At 38.7% G+C, this 19677-nt stretch overlaps 1 protein-coding gene, 1 long non-coding RNA gene and 1 pseudogene across 4 annotated transcripts in view; 2 read left to right on the plus strand and 1 right to left on the minus strand.

Annotated features, from left to right (window-relative positions):
• Positions 1-218: 218 nt before the first annotated feature.
• Positions 219-873, plus strand: LOC114100287 (large ribosomal subunit protein uL1-like; annotated as a pseudogene).
• Positions 874-13092: 12219 nt separating this feature from the next.
• Positions 13093-18018, minus strand: LOC139707451 (uncharacterized). The gene is made up of 3 exons (XR_011709020.1): positions 17474-18018; positions 14670-14738; positions 13093-13552 (listed from the first exon to the last, which is right to left on the minus strand). It is a non-coding gene; the product is annotated as an uncharacterized lncRNA (long non-coding RNA).
• A 96-nt stretch (positions 18019-18114) lies between these two features.
• The window catches only part of Zfyve9 (zinc finger FYVE-type containing 9), a 217031-nt gene continuing 215468 nt past the window's right edge, over positions 18115-19677 (plus strand). For all 3 annotated transcript variants that reach the window (XR_011708836.1, XM_027945059.2, XM_071617821.1), the window contains exon 1: positions 18115-18429. The gene's annotated coding sequence lies outside the window, so the exon portion shown is untranslated. The remainder of the gene's footprint in view (positions 18430-19677) is intronic.

Consider the following 19677-nt stretch of genomic DNA (forward strand, 5'->3'; position numbering starts at 1 on the left):
CCCAACCATATTAGATTTTTCTTGGCATAATTGAAGATCCCTTGGGAAAAAAGCTTCCTTGGTTGATTTCACTGAATTTATAATAAATCATTTAATATTAATGAGTTAAAATTATCTAGTTAACATTTACCAATGGAAAGGAGCAGGGAAACAAGGATGGAGAAGTCTTAATTCCTACACTTGAAATATGCCAGTGCGTTGGGAACTTCATAGCGTAGATGATCTTCCACCTGGTTCTTGAGAAAGCATACATTTTAGAGGAAAAAAATGCTTTTAGCAGAGAAAACAGTATGGGAAAAGGCGCAGAGCTGTAAAAGTGCCTTTAAGAATGGCAAATTGGCTTTTTCTGTTACTGCGGCGCGGCGCGTGAGCCATAAGCAGCAAAGTCTGTCCGGACACCCTGTAAGAGGCGGTGCGGGAAGTCCTGCACCGGAACCAGCGCAAGCGCCGCAAGTTTCTGGAAACGCTGCAGCTGCAGATCAGCTTGCACAACTATGCTCCCCAGGACAAGCGCTTCTCAGGCACCGTCTGGCTTAAGTCCACTCCCCGCCCTAAATTCTCAGTGTGGGGCCCGGGGAACCAGCAGCACTGTGCACAATGAAAACAAGGTGGCCAAAGTTGATGAGGTGAAATCCACAGTCAAGTTTCAAATGAAGAAGGTGCTGTGTCTGGCTGTTGCCGTTAGTCATGTGAAGACGACAGATGATGAGCTTGTCTACAACATCCACCTGGCTGTCAACTTCCTGGTGTCATTATTGCTCAAGAAGAATTGGCAGAATGTCCGGGCATTATACATCAAGAGCACCATGGGCAAGTCCCAGCGCCTGTATTAAGGCACATCCTAATAAATCCTAGTGCTACCAAAAAAAAAAAAAAAAAGGTAAATTGCTCTGTGTAATCAGAGCTTTGGGTCTAAGGAAAGGGGAGGTGATGATAGTGATCAATAGTCAATTTCCACAGCTCCTTATTGTGTACAAAGCCCCTTTTAAACATGTCCTCAAGGGAAGTTTTATAACACAGTGGGTGGTGATGACATTTGGACTTTGGTTTAAATCTATGTTTTCTTTTGTTTGTTTGTTGCTTTGTTTGAGGTGCTGGAGATTGAACCCAGTGGTGCTCTACTACTGAGCTAGATTTCAATCCCTTTCTATTTTAAGACAGGGTCTTGCTAAGTTGCCCAGGCTGGCCTTGAACTTGGGATCCTTCTGCCTCAGTCCTCTGAGTTGCTGGGACTCTAGATGTGTTCCACAACACCCAATTTAAATCTTATATTTGACAACTGTTATATTTAACAATTGCTCTCTAAGTTTTCTTGTGTTAAAATAAAAGCACCTACTTCCCTTGTTAGAAGCTAACACTTAATAACATAATCAATAGTTACCATATGCTACTATTTTAATCTGTGAGGTAGAAATTACTATCCCAGTATTACAGAGGAGGAAACAGATTGGGACCAGAGAGTTAAGAACACTGAATGGAAAGTATAAAGTTTGGGCTTACTCTTTGTAGCCTTACTCTTTGTAGGCTACATTGGGGATTTGTTCTTTACTTGGGAAGATAGATACTCTTGTGTTTCTGCAAAGAAACAGAATGAAATTAGTCCCTTTTCTACTCAAAAACATTTTTCTCATGTGGAGTTTGTTTGATAATGTGAAAGGGCCTTTGGGTGCATCAGAGAGATGGCATAGTTCACTTCTGTGGGAACTGTGAACTGGGAGTCAGAAGACCAGGTGCTAGCCCCAATTCTGTCTCTCTCATTCTATGTGATACTGGAAAGCCCTGTCCCTTCTTTGGATTTTAGATTTTGTTTTTCTCATCTGTGAAGTGGGACATTTACATCCAGCTTTCTGAAAGGAAGTCATATACAGTCTTTTAGCTGACATGATCTCTAAGCACAGAAGTTCCCTGTCTAGACTGATATTTCATGTGGGAAAGACTGAGGCCTTTCAAACAGGACTTTATCATGCAGATCACCACGACACGTATGCTAGGGTTTTAAGTATAGGTTTCTCTACCTGACAGATCACTGTTTATGAAGGGAAGTGTGATATAGAAACTGAACCTCTCCCAGTCTCAGCTTCTTCATCTGTAAAATCCCCACATCACTGGGTTACTGTGAGCTTAAATAAGAAATTATATCTTACAATATCTAGGATAGTATCTGGCACACATTTCAAATTCTTTCACTTATAGCTGTCCCTCTCCACTGTCATTGTCTTAGACCTAGCCTGGTCTACAATTTTGCTTGGGATTCTAAAACAGCCTCTAGTTTCCAGTTCAAATTTCTACAGTTCCATTCCTCTGAGTAGCCAGAGTGATATTTTAAAAAACTGAATCATATTCCTTCCCTGATTGAAAACCCTCCAAAATTTCCCACTGTCTTGGATGTAAAAACCCAAATCCTTACCATGGGCGATCAGTCCTTCACTGACTTCTGCCTGTCTTTCTCTGGGCTTATCTCTTCTCACTCAATCTTTGCTCAGGCCATTACAGTTACACTGGCTGACTGTTTCTTGGGTTATTTTCCTACACCAGGCCATTGTACACACCTCTTCTACCTAACTACAACTTGCTTCTAGGTCTCAATTTACATATCACTTCCTCAAAAGGATTTTCTTGGCTCTTTCTAAGTCATTGTCTCTCAAGATCTCCCTGCCCCCATTATTCTAATAATCTCATATTCCAGGGCTTACACAATTTATAATTAATCCTTTATATACTTTCCCCAAAATAAGTACTTTAAATCTGTCTTTACATCTCTCTATCCCTACTACTGAGCACAATTTGAAGATGTAGTTCTTAGGGAATGTTTATTAAATGAATGAAAGGTGGATAATTCATTAGTTCTCTTTTCTTTTTCCTTCCTGCTTATATTTTTACAAAACATACTAAATGAATTATTTCATAACTAACCAAAAATTTTTTTCATGTGTCAGGTTCCATTCATTTATCTTAAAGGTATGATTTTTGTAAACTTGAGATCTGCATTCCAATCCTTGATCTGACATTACTGCTGTGGGATCCAGGACTGAACTTTGGCTTTTTATTCATTAAATGAAGAGTTTAGCATGAACATCAAAAGATCGTTATGAAGAGTAAAGAGAAGGGGCATGGGGGTAGGAAAGATGGTGGAATGAGACAGACATCATTATCCTGGGTACATGTATGATTGCACAAATGGTATGATTCTACATTGTGTACAACCAGAGAAATGAAAAATTTAACTCCATTTATGTGCAATGAATCACAATGCTTTCTCCTGTCATGTATAACTAATTGGAACAAATAAAAAATACAAATCAAGTTGTAAAAAAAAATTAAAAATCACTTAAAAAAGTAAATGAGAGGAGCTGGGATTGTGGCTCAGTGGTAAAGCGCTCGCCTAACACACGTGAGGCTCTGGGTTTGATCTTCAGCACCACATTAAAAAAAAATAAAGGTTACTGCATACACCTACAACTAAAACAAATATTAAAAAAAAATGAGAATGTATATGAAGCACTTATAGTGAGACATGTTAAGTTTTATAAATGGTAGGGATTTATTTTTATTTTTATTTTTTTAGTTGTCAATGGACTTTTGTTTTATTTATTTATTTATATGTGGTGCTGAGGATCGAACCCAATGCTTCACACATGTTAGGCAAGTGCTCTACCACTGAGCTACAACCCCAGTCCAATGGTAGTGATTTTGTCACTAATAAGTATAATAATAATTTTCTGAATATTCCTAGGTCTGCGGTAGAGTATTTTTGGCTACAGAAGACAACCAAATTTCATGACAGCATACCATGGGTCCAGTCCTGAAACTGGCTCTGAATTTGGGTACCCTGTGTCTTTGAGCTTCATTTTCCTCATCTGTAAAATAGGTTTATTAACCCATTCCTATTTATCATATAAGGCCATTACAGGGTTCATACAGGATGGTATCTGTACAAAACCTTTTTTTTTTTTTTTTGGTACTGAGGATTGAACTCAGGGGCACTTGTCCACTGAGCCACATCCCCAGCTCTATTTGTATTTTATTTAGAGACAGGGTCTCACTGAGTTGCTTAGTGCCTCGTCATTGCTGAGGCTGGCTTTAAACTCATGATCCTCCTGCCTCAGCCTCCAGAGCCGCTGGGATTATAGGTGTGAGACTCTGCGTCCAGCTGTACAAAGCCCTTTTAAAAGTAAAGGGCTGGGACTGGAGCTATAACTCAGTGGTAAAGCGCTTGTCTAGCATGTGTGAGGTACTGAGTTCAATCCTCAGCACCACATGAAGAAAAGGTATAAAAAATACAACATTATTAAAAAAATATATTTTAAAAAGAATTTAAAAAATGTAAAGGGCTGTATGTAGAAGTAAAGATCTATTGTATTAATCCCTGGCTCACCTCCCAAGGAGGCTGGGTAAATAAGATGAGGTTGAAATAATGATTGAAACAATAGGGAGAGTTTTGGGCTGGAAGCCAAGTTCAAACCTGACTCTCATAGGACCAGACTTCTGTTTAATCCTCAATTAAAGAGAAAAGCCTGGATACCTCTTCAATGCTTTAGGGAGAAGTGTAAAGAGAGGAGAGAAAAGTCCAAAAGTAATACAGGGCTATCTACCTCCCCTACTGCTGCCTCTGCCCTGAGAGGGAAAAGGACCTATGTCCTAATTTTTTTGGTTCTTTCTTCCCTCAGGGCAGGTACAAAGCCTTGTTATATTCCTGAAGAAAAGGCCTTTTCTTAGCTAAATGATGATGACTGTTTCACCCATCTTCACTGTCCTTACCCTAGCATGTCAACAAATTTTCCTGGATATCCAGGGAGGAGGTGTTAAAATGCAAAAAGCAGCACAATTCAAAAGTCAATCATTAATCCATTCACTTCCTTGTGACCTTGGGCAGGTCCTGGGCTTCAAGGCCCAAATATGTAAGATGGTGAGAAATGCTGGACTCTAGGCTCTTTGCTCTTCCTTTCAGTCAGTGGTATACTGGCAAATGTTTAATTATTAGCTTTCCTAGTGTTGTTCTGACATTAATATTGGTTAATGTTTTGGAGTAAGATGAAAGTGAAACAATGAAGACATCTATTGGAACTTTATTCATCTGTCTATAATTTAAGTGACTTCTATGTTGAGTCAAATAATAGTTTTCAAATATTGGACATTACTAAATAATTTTGTGTTTTTCACAATGTAACAACTGAAGGCACAAATTTTAATTAAAATTTTAATTTTAATCTGCATTATTAATATTTGTTCTAACACTTTCTCAGGTAACAAATAAGCCCTGGCATATAGCATTTGATAATTTTGTTGGGATAAATATTCCTAGCATGACTAATTTCATAAAAGTTTTAAATTTTGATAAGGTCCAATTTATCAAAATTTTTTCCTTAGTTGCTTGAACTTTGGTGTCATAGCTTCTTAGCTCTATTGCATAATCTAAGGTAAAGATTTACATTCACATTTTCTTTGAAGAATTGTGTAGTTTTAGCTTTTGTATACAGGTCTTTGATCCACTTTTGAGTTAATTTTTGTATAAGGCATGACATACAAGTTCAACTTCATTCTTTTTTTTTAAATTTTTAAAAAAATTTTTAAGTTGTAGGCGGACAAATACCTTTTTTTGGTGATTTATTTTTATGTGGTGCTGAGGATCAAACCCAGTGCCTCACACGTGTGAGGTAGGCACTCTACTGCTGAACCACAATCCCAGCCCCTCAACTTCATTCTTTTTGCATATGGAAATTCAGTAGTGCCAGCATCATTTGTTGAAAAGGCTGTTCTTCCTCTATTGAATATGATATAGCACAGTGTAACTGAAAACATTCAATTCAAAACATTGGAAACAGAGAATTAAGGTATTTTACATTTTTGTAAAAAATTTAAAGAGGGCTGGGGTTGTAGCTCAGTGGTAGAGCACTCACCTAGCATGTGTGAGGCACTGGGTTTGATCCTCAGTACCCCATAAGTAAATAAAACAAAGGTATTGTGTCCATCTACAACTAAAACTATATGTATGTGTGTTTGTGTGTATGTGTATGTGTGTGTGTGCATGATAAAGAATAATTTGAACAGCTCTCGCTTTTTTTTTGGGGGGGGGGAAATGATTTAAAACATGAACAACCAGTTCTTCTATTCTTGGAATACAGTCCTATTTCTTTCTAAGTTTGGATCCACTTCCAAAATTTTATTCTTTGCACTTTCAGTATCATAAAGCATCTCCAAGGATTCCTTTAATGTGAAGATTCTTGCTGGTGTTACTTTCTCATCTTCATCCTTGTAGTCACCACCACTTTCAGTAAGTTTGACTTTACAAAGTTCTTATGGCTGCATACCCAGTCTTTCAAATGGAAGCAGTGTCAAAATTCCTATGCTCAACTATTTATTGTATTGTTCCATTTACATTCACTTAAAAGTTTTACTTGGAGGGCTGGGGCTGTAGCTTCAGTGGCAGAGCACTTGCCTAGCATGTGTGAGGCACTGGGTTTGATCCTCAGTACCACATTCAAAAAATAAATTAAATAAAGGCATGCTGACCATCTACAACTATAAAAACATTTTTTAAAAAAGTTTTACTTGGAGCCTTATCAACTTTGTTTCTTTGCTTCATTTGAATTTTTTCATAATACATGAATGACATGTGGGCTGTAATACTGGTAGAAGAATTATATTCTTTGCTGTCTGTGCAAGACTGGAATACCAGATGTGCAGCGATCAATCACTGACAGACTGAAAGAAGTGGTGTGATTGGTCACTGATCATGATGGCACCTGCTATTTGCATAGTGATTTGTGGACTGAGGAGCTAGCAGCAAATTTGTACTTTAAAAAAAATTTTTTTTAAGTTGTAGTTGGACACAATGCCTTTATTTTTTTTAAACTTATTGTTATGTGGTGCTGAGGATAGAATCCAGTTCCTTGCATGTGCTAGGCAAGTGCTCTACTGCTGAGCCACAACCCCAGCCCCTCAATTTAACTTTTAAAAATAGCTGTTTCTTGTCAACTTAGAGAGACCCTGTCTCAAGATAAAAAATAAAAAGGGTTGGGAATGTAGGTTAGCAGTAGAACCTTGTCCCAAATTTAATCCCCACTACTACTACTACTACACACACACAAAAAAAAAAAAAAAAAAAGGAAGAGGAGGAGAAGACATAGAAGAGAAGGAGAAATGGCTGTTTAACAATTAGATCATAAAGTTTCTTCAAATTTAACAATCAGTTTTCATGAGTCTTCTTAAAATTTAACAATCAGTTCTGATGAGTCAACATAAGCCAATCACTGTTTTTTATTTCAAACATGTTTTAATTTTATGAATCCTTTATTTAGCCAAAGCACATATGCACATACATATAAATATATTCAAAACCATTAGTTTTGTGGTTCAGGAGGGTGAGGTAGGAGGATCACAAGTTCAAAGCCAGTTGTAAACAACTTAGTGGGGCCCTAAGCAACTTAGTGAGACCCTGTCTCAAAAAATAAAAAAGGGCTTGGTGGTTAAGCTCTTGCCTCACGTACGTGAGGCACTGGGTTTGATCCTCAGCACCATATAAAAATAAATAAAATAAACATATGTTTTAAAGGGGGGGCTGGGGATGTGGTTCAGTGGTTAAGCACTGCTGGGTTCAATCCCTGGTTCAAAGAAAGGGAGAGGGAGAGGGAGAGGGAGAGGGGGAGGGGGGGGAGAGAGAGAGAGAGAGAGAGAGAGAGAAAGAGAGAGAGAGAGAAAAGAAAAACAAAAAACAAAACCAAACCCTGCAGTTTTTTTTTTCCTCTTTATTCTCTGGCATTTGGTGCCCATGTCATAGTTAGCTCTCAGTGTTTGTAGAATGAGGTGAATTCACAATTACATGAGAACACAAACAAGTCCACTTCGTTTGTTGATATGCACAACTGAAGTGTAGCACACCTAAGTAAAATAAACCTCATAAGTCATCAGGCTATAATGGATGCTCACTACTTGGTTGGTATACTCTGTACTACAATATACTTTTTATTTATTTGAGAAACTACTTGGGAAGAATAGGGAAAGGTATAAAGAAAATGTTAACTTGGGACTTTCCAGAGGGAGAGATGAGAAGCAATGTTTATGGTTAAAAAGAAGAGAAAAGGCAAGGGAAGATAATTAACTGAGAGCTTACTATATATCTGGAACTTTCTTGATAACCTTTACAATCTTGTACCATACCAACGAGAAAAACAAGACTCAAAATAAGTGATTCCCTCTAGTCAAACAGCCTGAAATTGGTGGATCTGTGATTAGAACTCAGATCTTCTTACTCCAAAGTGCAAGCTCTTTCCACTATGCTGTACTATCTCTGCATGGTGCATAGCATGGAATAGACTAATCTGGGACACCCTGAAGTAAAGCTCGGAGATTGAAATATCTAAATAACAACTATCCTTCTCTGTTCCAGGTCATGTTTATATTACTAGAACCCAGGATTCCAATCTCAAGGTCAAGTCTCCAGCCCAAGGTCTTTCCATTGTATCTCACATGCCATACTGCCTTATGTAATTCCTATGAAAAACATATCATAAACATTCACCTATATCAAGTATATCTTAATACTTCCTTACTGGAACCAGAGGATGGCAGTGAATTATGGACAGATGTTAATAACAATAATTATGCTTGTGGAAATACTTCTTGTGTTGTCAAAGTTGAATTATAAGTGGCCCCATGGTCTGCCCCACCCTAGTGGTTGGTATACATTCCTACCCTGAGTGTGGGAGGATGTTTGGCAGCGTGGAAGCAACAAGAAAATTTGTAGTCACACAGGCCCTGGTTGGAATCTTAGCTCTGCCATTCTGTCACTTTGGATAAGTAACTTCACCTTTGTTAATCTCGGTTTCCTAATCTGTCCACATGTTGAATCAGCACTCATCTTTCTCCTCAAGCCTCCTCCCCTCCCTTTTCTCCCTGCTACAAAGCACTGACTACCAAATTGCCCAAGGTAGAAACCCAAATGTCATCCTTAATTTCTCCCTCTTGTTCACATACCAATCCAATTATGAGTTTGATGATTTTATCTTCTGAAATCTCTGTTCTCTCTACTCTACCCAAATTCACTTTTGCCTGGACTACTGCAATACTTACATGTGATCTCCCTACCTCTAAATTTGTGTCCTCCAATCTATTTCCTACACAGCAATTAGAGTGATCTTTTCTAAAACCAAATCTGTTAATAATATTGACCAGATTACAAGTTCTAATGGTTTCTTATAGCCTATATGATAAAAATCCAAAGTCCTTGCCACGAATTATTAGGCTTTCCCTGTAATGATCTCTGTTTTGGCTGTCATTACTTCCTAACTTTGTTCTCTCTGCTAAAATTGTTCTCTTGGTCCTTCAGACATCTTGTGTGTTGACTCTAGGCTATTGCACATTCTATTCCTGCTGTCTGGAATGTTCTTACCTACCCCTTTCCTTTTCTTCCACCCAATTCGCCAAGCAGAATTCTTGCTGTTCTTCAGGTCTCCACTTACCTATCATATTCTTGAAGGAATCCTGCCTGACCCCAAGTTTGGGTTAGAAGCCTCTTGTTTGTGTTACTATAGTACACTATGCTTACCTCTTAAATTCATAGTCGTTTATTTTCTCATTTGGCCTCCACTAGTAATCTAAACTCTATAAGGAAAGGGATAGCACCTTGCTTACCACAGAACACACAGCCCAGTACATAATAGCATTCAATAAATCTTTGAAGATTGAATTAATGAACTGTTCTGTGGTTTCGTTGCCCAGATCTCTAACCCCTGTCCTCACACCTTAGCTTTCAGCATCTGCCTCTGGCCTCTTTTCTGGTTTAGGTGATTTTTTCAGGTTTCAGTGATCTGTTCTGTAAGCGCCAAGATTCTCAACTCTATATACTTGCTTATTGTCAGCATCCTCTACCAGTCTAACTAGGACAGTCCATTATTTTTTTTAATTTAACTTTATTTTATTCATTTATTTATTATGTGGTGCTGAGGACTAAACTCAGTGCACACGTGCTAGGCAAGTGCTCCACCATTGAGCCACAACCCCAGCCCCACGACAGTTTATTCTTTACTCCCAAGGAATCCAAGATATATATGCTAGACAACTCTGATCATCATTCCTACTTGCCCAGAAATATTCAGATAACAAATAACAATAGCTAATATTTAATGAGCAGCTATTACGTGTCAATTCCTTATATAAATATAGTATATTAGTACATTTTCATTTTACTAATGAAAAAAAAAAGTTCTTTCTGTTCATATCCAGTAGTTACTGAGGATGTGAACCTATGGTCTGCCTTGTTCCTAAGCTTTTCCATTGTATTTTTTAAAAATTTTTAGTTGTCAATGGACTTTTATTTATTTATATGTGGTGCTGAGAATCTAACCCAGTGACTCACACATACTGGGCAAGCAGTCTGCCACTGAGCAACAACCCCAGTCCACTACTATATACTCTAGAAAGGGTTATATCTCTCATTGTATCAGATTTGACTGAAAGATGGTTATTGGTGTGGAACAGGGACAGTGACATGAATGAGGTGTAATTCTTTGGAAGGGGATTTTGATAGTAACCAACAAAACTACATGAACTTTTTTTTTTAACCCAGCCACCCCACTTCTAAGAATTTACTCTAGAAAAACTAAAACAATAGAAAAACACATATGCACAAAATTATTCACTACAACATTGTAATCACAAAATATTGGCAACAACTAAATATCCCTACCTAAGAGGATGCTTGAATAATTATAGCAGTGATTCTCAAACATTTTGGTCTCAGACCCCTTTTATACTCATTGGGTACAGAGGACCCCAAAGATCTTTTTGTGGATTGTATGTATTGATATTTATCATCTTAGAAATTGAGACTAAGAAAACATTTCATACACTTATTAGTTTATTTAAAATAACAATGGCAAACCCATAATGTTGATATGTAACTTCTTTTAATGAAAGGAACTATATTTTCCAAAACAAAAACAGTGAGAGAAGCATTATTGACATTTTAGTAAATCTCTTTATCTTATTTTTAACTAGTTAAAAAATTTTTTTAGTTGTAGTTGAACACAATACCTTTATTTTATTTATTTATTTTTTATGTGGTGCTGAGGATCAAACCCAGGGCCTCACACGTGCTAGGCGAGCGCTCTACTGCTGAGCCACAATCCCAGCCCAGTTAATTTTTTGTGGTGCTGGGGACTGAACACAGAATGTGGGACAAGATGTCTACAATTGAGCTATACTCCTGGCCTCCCAAATAGCTTCAAAGTTAGAGAGACTTTATAGAAGACAGTTGAATTTTTATATATGCTTCTGAATTCAATTTGTTGGAGTATATGTTTGTTTTAGTTGAAGAAGCTAGAGAAAAATCAGTCCTTAGGTATATAATTGGAAAAGTGAGGAATTTTTTTTTTTTTATGAACACAACATCTTTACTTTATTAATCTATTCCTTTTATGTGGTGTTGATGTTCAAACCCAGGGTCTCACATGTGTGAGGCAAGTGCTCTACCACTGAGTCACAATCCCCTATTTTTTAATAGTCATTTCAAATAGTGTGGATATTTTCTTTAATATTACATCAAAACTTGACAAACAGTAATTTCTTTTCTTTTCTTTCCTTTCTTTCTTTCTTTTTTTTTTTTTGAGACAGGTCTCTGTGTTGCTAAGGCTGGCCTCAAACTCCTGGGCTCAAAACAATTTTCCCATTTCAGCCTCACACGTAGCTGGAACTACAGGTGTGTGCCACCATACCCAGTTACAGTGGTATTTTCTTAAAGGTTATTTGCAATGTGGATTCTGAAACCGTATCAATAACTTTAAAAATTCTGTTACATTAAAATACATTGGTCTAAGGCTGAGATAGGAGGATCACAAGTTCCAAGCCAGCTTCAGCAACAGCCTCAGCAACAGTGAGGTGCTAAGCAACTCAGTGAGACCCTGTCTCTTAAACAAAAATTCAAAATAGGGTTGGGGATGTGGCTCAGTGGTTGAGTGGCCCTGAGTTTAATCCCTGGTACAAACAAAAAAATCCATTGGTCTATATTACATTTTTAAAATATTTATTTATTTATTTTAGTTTTAGGTGGACACAATATCTTTATTTTATTTTTATGTGGTGTTGAGGATCGAACCCGGGTCCCGCCCGTGTTAGGCGAGCGCTCTACCGCTGAGCCACAATCCCAGCCCCCCTATATTACATTTTAAAGGTATATTTTACTCATACATACTTGTATAACATCATTCATTGGTCATTTGAAAAAAATGTTGGTATTCACTGGGGTCATGCAAAGTTTCCAAATGTTGACACATTTTATTATACAACATTAAAAAAATCCTCCACAACATTTTTTAATATAACTACCTTCAGAAAATTTGGGAAACTAAAGTTCATGGTGGTAAAAACAAGTTTCTCAAAATTCCAGTATTTATTTGAAGTCTGAATTTTATCATGAGCCACAAACATTGTTAGTTGTTTTCCTTGATGTACCAGGCTCCCTTTGTTTATTTCCTGAAAATGTCTGCCATATTCCCAGGTCTAAATAACCATAGTTTGTCTGTAATTCTTGGAAGTAAAAATAATGTTCAAGTAAAAGTGGGGAATATGTGTATTTTCTAGCTCTGTTCACTGAAAGAGCATGGAAGCAATGGCATCAGAGTAGCAGTGAGGACGTTCAGCACTTGGATCTTTATTTCTAAATACCATTGTCCACAAGAAACTAGACAGGAAAAAAAGGAAAAGAAAGCAGGTAGGGGAATTTCACGAAAATGGAAGGGAGATCAGTAGAGGAAGAGACCAGGGGGCAAGAGGAGGGGAGGGAAAGGGGAAATATTGGCCAAATTATATGATTATATTGTGTGCCTTCATAATATGTAACAACAAATCCCTCTATTATTTCAACTATAATGCACCAATAAAAATATGGAAAAATTTAGAAAATGATGAAAAAATGCTAAAAGAACATAGAAGTCAACCAAATCTACAACTTATGTAAGCAAACTCATGTAAACAACTCAATATAAACAATGGTAGTAATGACTATGTAATTACTACAATAAAAAACAATGAATTCATTTTGATATAAATATATTGATAAATGAATAAATGGAGAACCAAAAAGATCTCTTACACAGCAGAAAGATAAAAAAAATAGGATGACAAATGATAATGATGGAAGTAAAAAGTTATCATTTGGCAATTACTATAGCAATAATTGTTTCAAGAAAGAATCGTTAATAGAGCTGGGATTGTAGCTTAGTGGTAAAGCACCTGCCTAGCATTATGTGATTCACTGGGTTCAATTCTCAGCACCACATATAAATTAAAAAAAAATAAAGGTACATTGACAACTAAAAAAATATTTAAAATAAAAATAATCATCAATAAATGCTAAAGCCTTTGAGTAGGTTCAAATGACCACCCCCCCCAGATATTTATTATGGAGGTAAAAATAGTTATTTTATGGTGGAAAAACCAGGCAGATTACACTTTAATTAAGTGAACAAGGTTGCTATCACCACTGATGGGACATACAGGTATCACGATGTCTTCTGGTATAATTCACTGAGAAGGACACATCAGCATTGTAGTATTCCTGCCAAAAATGCACACCATGAATCTTATCATAAAGAAATAAACTCAAATTGGGAGAAACTTTATAAATATGTAAACTATACTCTAAAAAAAGTCAAGGTCATAAAAGAGAAAGACTGAGAAACTGCTCCAGATTAATTAAAATTAAAGAAACTTGACAACTAATTATAATTTGGAACCATGCACTGCATTCTAGACCAGAACAAAAAAATATTGTTTTTTGTTTTCTATAAAAAATACTAATATAACTGGTAAAATCAGAATAAGGTCATAGATTATATCATAGTACTGTATCACGGTTAAGTTTCTAATTTTGATAATTATACTGTGATTTTTGCACTCTGTTTTGAGGGAACTGAAAAATATTTAGGGATAAATGGATCAAAAAATAATTACAATAGCCTCTAGATATGTCTATCTAGATAAAAGAAAATTGAGTAAGCATGAGAGAGACTGATAAAGCAAATGTGGTTAGATATGGGTGAAAGGTATGTGGTAAATATTTGGCACTATTTTTCCAACTTTTCTTTAAATCTGAAATAATTTCAAAATAAAAGTAAAAAAAAATCCCAGAAACATGTAACATTTTGGACTACTTTTTCTGAATATTATAATTATATATTTTACAAATATATAAAAAACATAATTGGGTTCATACAGTAGTCTTTTTACTAAATCTGTTTTTATTACTTTGCTATTAAATCATGAACAGATTTCATTATTACTTAAAATTCTTTAAAATACATTGTTAATGGAGGCATAATATTTCTTTGTGTAGAGGTATTGTAATTTCGTTTATTTAGTTTTTTCCTCACATATTCATGTTATAAGCCTATAGTAAAACATAAAATACATGTCTTTTTTCATATACCTTTGTTCATATATTTGATTACTTCATGCTTGAGTCTGAGAACAGGAATTGCTTTATTATTACTATTATTATTTTTAATGACTAAAGTGACATAACAAGTTCCTAAATGTCCAAGTTCCTTTTTAAGTTTGGGGTGCTTTACTGACTTCTGGCTTGCTCTAAGGTGCATCTGTTTGGTAACAGACTGTAAATTCTGGATTTAACTCTGGATAGTGTTGGTGCTGCAGAAGGGTGCAGGAGATCATACCTGGTGCTAGCAGGCTGGGCTCAGATCTGGATTGTTCCAGTTGAAGGGGATTCTTATTTTTGGTAGGTCCTGAAAGTTAAGGTGAACAGCCTAAAATAATCACTCAGCAGTTGGGATTCAGGCTAGCTAGCTCAAGGAGGTTCAGTTCTGTTTAACAGTACCCAGGCTGAGAATTAATCCGAGGACACTGAGATGAATCAAATACTGAACCTGGCCCACAGGCTCACATTCTGGTAGGGGAGACATACAAATCAACAGATATTAACACTGTAGCGATGACTAGTTATAAATTGGGTAGAGCTTCTGCATTTCCCTTTAAACAAATTTTTATATACACTATATACATTATATACTCTTGTACACAAATACAATATTCATTCATTCCTCTTTCTCTCTTCCTTTAGTACACCTATAATTTAGCATATACCCTAGACCAAAGTTAGTAGTAGAATTGGAGAGGAGAGAAATTTAAAAAGCAAGAAAACAGAATTTATTAGGCTTCATGGCCTATTGTTCAGGACACAGGAGTAAAGGGGGAACCACAGATTTTTGGATTGGGCAACTGGGAGGATGATGGTGCCATTCACCAAGCCAGGAAATGGATATTTTTTTGGCCTGGATTTTATTTTATTTTGAGATGGGATCTTGTTATATCGCCTATACTGGCCTCAAACTCCTGGGGTAGAATGATCCTCCTGCCTCAGCCTTCAGAGTAGCTAAGATCACAGATGAGCACTACTATGTCTGGTTTGGTCTGAATTTTAAAGAACACATTCTACCTTTATTTTATCTATTTATTTATTTTTATGTGGTGCTGAGGATCAAACCGAGGGCCTCCCACATGTGAGGCGAACACTCTACCGCTGAGCCATAACCCTAGCTCCAAAGAACATGTTCTAAAGAGCCAAGAAAATTTTGGTAAGGGTGACTTTAAACTAACTTGAAAAAAACCATTCTTAGAATACTGGCTTTCTAAAGGATGTTTATGGCATAAAAATGAAAGTGAGGAGGTAGACCAAACAGCATGGGAATAAAGAGGTATTTTTGAGTCACTGAATAATAATGAAAATCAATGAAAAATTGAGAGTAGGGTAATCAAGTCAATAGACTGCAGGCCAAGATATTAATATGAAAAGGAGATTTATGACAGAAGAAAAGCAGATGAGAAGTATTTCAGGTGCAGGGAGCAAACTGAGTAGGAAGAGCCACCAATAATGGACTGAAATTGTAGTAGACCAAAAGGATTTTAAGTAAACTAGTATGATCAGGGAGGTGGTGGTAATGGTAAAGTCAGGCTTGATTAGCAACAGAATTTGAATAGAAGGGGAGAAATTGTGAAGCAAGAGGAAACTAGTCCTGGGAACAAATGAATCATCTTCACTCACGTAGTAGCTACACCCTGGGTAGCATAATTGATTCATAAACAAATGCAGATTTCCTGCAGTGGTAGTTATCTAGGTTTGGAAAGCACAGTGCTTATGTTAGGTTGCCAAACTGATCTAAATTAAAGATGCCCTTTCTTTAGCTTGAAAAATTTTTAGCAATAGTAACTTACCCTTGCAGCATTTTATTAATATTGCTAAGAGGACTGTTGGAGTATCAAATAGGGGATGAGAAAAACATCAGGTTACTTCCAGCTTTTCCTTAGGTTGGATGTACTTCACATGTAAAATGGTGGTAGCATAGTTACTAATTCATGAAGTTGTTATGAGGATGAATCACCGTTTCCTTCTAAGCCCCAGTTTCTCTTGTTATAAAAAGGGGAGAGCGATTTTTTTTTTTTTGTAATGTGACTTAGAGGTATGTGGTGAAGACACATCTAGGACTATACAGGAACAGTTTTCATTGATGAGATGAGAACTGCTAGGTTATATTTTCTCTGGGTGGCTGCTCAATTATTATTTGAACATTTCCTGGAGACCTTATGTACTTTTTTCATTATGATTTGTTATTATTAGGCCATAACCTAAGATAAGATAAAACTGCTTTATTATATTTTCATACAGAAAATATACTGGTTCTATGTTGATATCTGCTTTGCAACAGAAAGTCAAAGGATCCAGTGCATTAGGTTCTGGTCTTCAGTGGAGGGATGTTATATAAATCTGTTAGTGAAATTTCACCCAGACCAGGGATGATGAATGATGCACACATCTTTTTCACACACACACACACACACACACACACACACACAAAGATAAAAACGAACAACAACAAAAATTCTGGCTGGGCATAATCTTGGGCCTAAAAAAGACTGAGAGTGTTCTGGAATCAACAAAAATTGGACCTAACATTTATTGAGTACCTTCTAATAGGCCAGTCTCTCCATCTTCAATCTTCACAAGTAGCAAGGCAGGCAGGAGAAAACTGAGGTTCAAAATGTTACATAACTTGCCATGGTCCTAAAGCTATACATGGTGGAAATGGATTGCTAATATCAGGATCTGACACCAAAGTTCCAGCTCATTCTATCATACCACACTGTGGAGAAAACACACACACACACACCCTCTTTTTGGAAAACCTGGAGGCCAGAGGATCTGGAGAATTTTTCTTTCCCTATTTCCATTTTGATAGTCTTTTGTTTGTTTTTGGTTCTGACGTTTGCACCTTAGAGGCTTAGAGGCTGAGTGGGATCAAACACAGGGCATCTGTAAACAATGATTTTATAGTCCCCGCTAATGCATACAGGGATTTCCTTCAGAGCCTTACCTAGGATTTGGCAGGGATGGCGGGTGGAGAGGTGGGAGAGTAGAGGTGAGGGTGGGGGAGGGGGACTAGTAAAAGGATGATTCTTTTCTTACCTTTAAGTTGCTTATGAATTTCAGCACAAGCCGTTGGCTATTCTCTTCTCTTGTTCACCATATTTTTCCCTATTTTTTTTTGGGGGGGGGCGACTAGGGGTTAAGGGTTTGGTGCCTGTAGGAAATTTCTGTGATGATCTGTACGGTAGATCCAAAAAGAGTTAAGGTCAAAAACAATTCCTTCATCTGTTCTGGGAGGAGATTGTGTGTTTAAAAAAAAAAAAAAAAAAAAAAAAAAGGTTTGTTCTGGACATTCTTCTTTCATCCAGGCACATTGACGGGATTAGAAGGGACACCCCCTCTTTCTGTGAGAAATGAGGCATGGAAACTGCCTCACAAGTGCGGGTTCGAGTGACAAGAGCGCTCACGTACCTTCTGTAGAGAAGGAAAAGGTGCTGGGGTCTGACGCGGGTGGGGACCGCAAGGGGTTGGTGGGAACCGCGGCTTCCGGCTCTCAGGAAGCGTCGTCAGGGGCGGACGGAGGGCGGCGCAGGGCGCGCGGGGCCCCCGCCACCCCCAGGCCGCGCTCCTTCGCGTTCCCTGCCGCTCGTGCCCGGCGCGGCAGCCGCAGTCCCGGCGCCGTAGCGGGACGTGGGGTCCAGGGGGCGCTGTGGCCCAGCGGCGCGGGCGGCTGGAGCGGCGGCCGCGACGCTGGAGGCTTCGTGGAGAATCACCGCCTGCAGCACCTCGGTCGTCCCACTGCAGTCTGTGCCCCCCGCCCGGCTCACCGGTGCTCCCTGGGACCCTCGTGGCTGCGGCGGCCCGGGAGCCGATGCGGCTGGGCGGGCACTGGGCCTCAGAAGCCCCTGCCGCCGCCGCAGCGACCACATCCCCTTCAGGAGTGCGAGGCTTTGCGGCGGCCCCTGTAGCCGCGCCGGTGCCCTCCTGGGGAGGAGACTTTCGGCTCGGGGACGACTCCCCCCGGCCATGGTGAAGCGACGGCGGCCACAGCCGAGGTGAGTGCGGCGCGACCCTGTCCCGGGCTCGCCAGGCTCCCACCGCCTGTGGGGGCCCTGGTTGCAGCCCTCAGGCCGGGAGGACGGGGCGTCCTGCCGCTGCGGCTGCCTCTACCCGGCGGCTCTGGGGGCCTCAGCCCTTCCTCGCCGCGTCCCCCGGGAGGTCGAGGCCCGTGGGGGGCGCCTAGGCCCCGAGAGAATGCTCTCCCGGGCCTCGGTTCCGGTGCGGCCCGGTGTGTGAAGAGGTTGCTGACGGCTGCACCGGTGCCCTTTGGGTTTGCTCCGGGCGGGGCCGAGAGCGGCTTCTTACCCGGGTCCTGCGTGTACATCCCGGAGGGAGGCAGAGGACGCCTGTTTGCAAACAACCTTAGCTTTCCATCGCCCCGTACCGAGTCCTGCAGAGTCGGGGGGGGGAGGCCGGGTAGGGTGAGGATTGAGGTGCTAAGAGTTCAGGACCCTTAGAGCCCTGGAGTGTCTCATTCACGGATTCGACTTCCTAGAGAAAAGCCTTTTGCGACTTATTTGAGGTGAAATTTCATCACCTGCGGGTAGCTCGTCCACTCCTTATATTACATCTTATCTCTAAGCGTGATCTGCCTTGGAGAAAGCCCCATCCCGTCTTTGCGTTGCTGTTTCCTAGATAAACACTACCGTTATAAAAATTAATTTTACAGAGATTTGTGTCTTTTCCACCTCCAAGAAGAGAGGAAATATTTTAGTGCTTCAGTCCTCGGTACAAAAATGTTCCCTCTAAATAGATCCAGAGGACGGATGGAAAGAGGATTTTAAGTCGTGCTAACTGTCCTAATAGCAGGAACCCGATGGAAATGAATGTAGTCTAAATTTTAGAAGTAACGTGATTTGTTCTGGTATTAATATAAAAAAAAAGTTAGTGATTGCAGTTTGGTACAGTAAGTCAGATATTTGGGTACTTATGATTTATGGTAAATGTGATGACAGGTTATTCTTGTTTTCTAAAGTATGTGAAGGTGTAAGATTTGTAGGTACTTCTAAAACTGTAATCATGAAAAAAAATCCTTATAGTAGAAAATTGGTAAAGTACAGAAAGGTAGTACGTCGACTCTCAATAAATATTTAATAACTAGGGAAAACATTCTTAATCTCATAGTATGTTTTTGTTGGTCATTCAGAGTTTAAAATGGTGATTTTTAAAATTATTATTTCTGTGTATTAGGTTCAAAGATTAGCTGACTGATTCACTTTATATCCAGGTGTTTGTATAAATAC

The sequence above is a fragment of the Marmota flaviventris genome, chromosome 10 (assembly GCF_047511675.1).
Source record: "Marmota flaviventris isolate mMarFla1 chromosome 10, mMarFla1.hap1, whole genome shotgun sequence".
Lineage (NCBI taxonomy): Eukaryota > Metazoa > Chordata > Mammalia > Rodentia > Sciuridae > Marmota > Marmota flaviventris.